The sequence below is a fragment of the Otolemur garnettii genome, unplaced genomic scaffold (genome assembly GCF_000181295.1).
Source record: "Otolemur garnettii isolate 467f Iridium unplaced genomic scaffold, OtoGar3 scaffold00029, whole genome shotgun sequence".
Lineage (NCBI taxonomy): Eukaryota > Metazoa > Chordata > Mammalia > Primates > Galagidae > Otolemur > Otolemur garnettii.
Window position 1 is genome coordinate 13206284 of NW_003852424.1, and position 1550 is coordinate 13207833.

The following is a 1550-nucleotide window of genomic DNA, read 5'->3' on the forward strand; positions in this document are numbered from 1 at the left end:
GAATCAACATTGTTAAAATGTCCATATTACCCAAAGCAATATACAATTTTTTTTTTTTTTGAGACGGAGCCTCAAGCTATCCTCTGGGTAGAGTGCCATGGCATCACGCTCACAGCAACCTCCAACTTCTGGGCTCAAATGAGTCTCCTGCCTCAGTCTCCCAAGTAGTTGGGACCACAGGCGCCCGCCACAACGCCTGGCCATTTTTTGGTTGCAGCCATCATTGTTGTTTGGTGGGCCCGGAGTGGGGATTCGAACCCGCCGCCTTAGGTGTATGTGGCTGGCGCCTTAGCTGCTTGAGCCACAGGCGCCGAGCTGCAATATACAATTTTAATGCAATCTCTATTAAAGCTTCACTGTCATACTTTAAAGTTCTTAAAATAATAATACTTCATTTTACATGGAATCAGAAAAAACCTCGAATAGCCAAGACATTACTCAGAAATAAAAACAAAGCAGGAATCACACTACCAGACCTTAGATTAAACTATAAATCAATAGTGCTCAAAACACCATCGTACTGGTACAAAATTAGAGAGGTAGATGTATGGAACAGAAGAGAGAGCCAAGAGATGAATCTAGCTACCTACCATTATTTGATCTTTGACAAGCCAGTTAAAAACATTCAGTAGGGAAAAGATTCCCTATTTAACAAACGGTGTGGGTGAACTGTCTGGTGTCCTGTAGAAGACTGAAACTGGACCCACACCTCTCACCATTAACTAAGATAGACTCTCACTGGATTAAAGATTTAAACTTAAGACATGAAACTAAAAAAATACTAGAAGAAAGTGCAGGGGAAACTCTTGAAGAAATTGGCCTGGGCGAATATTTTATGAGGACCCCTGGGCAGTTAAAGCAACATCAAAAATACACTACTGGGACCTGATCAAACTAAAAAGCTTCTACACAGCCAAGAACACAGTAAGTAAAGCAAGCAGACAGCCCTCAGAATGGGAGAAGATATTTGCAGGTTATGTCTCCAACAAAGGTTTAATAACCAGAATCCACAGAGAACTGAAACATATTAGCAAGAAAAGAACAAGTGATCCCATCTCAGGGTGGGCAAGGGACTTGAAGAGAAACTTCTCTGAAGAATACAGGCACGCAGCCTACAAACACATTAATAATTGCTCATCATCCTTAATCACCATCAGAGAAATACAAATCCTTAATTATCATCAGAGAAATGCAAATCAAAACTACTTTGAGATATTATCTAACTCCAGTAAGATTAGCCCACATCACAAAATCCCAAAACCAGAGATGCTGGCATGGATGTGGAGAAAAGAGAACACTTCTACATTGCTGGTGGGAATGCAAACTAATACGTTCCTTTTGGAAAGATGTTTGGAGAACACGTACAGATCTAAAAATAGACCTGTCATTCGATCCTACAATTCCTCTACTAGGTATATATCCAGAAGACCAAAAATCACATTATAACAAAGATATATGTACCAGAATGTTTATTGCAGCCCAATTCATAATTGCTAAGTCATGGAAGAAGCCCAAGTGCCCATCGACCCATGAATGGATCAATAAATTGT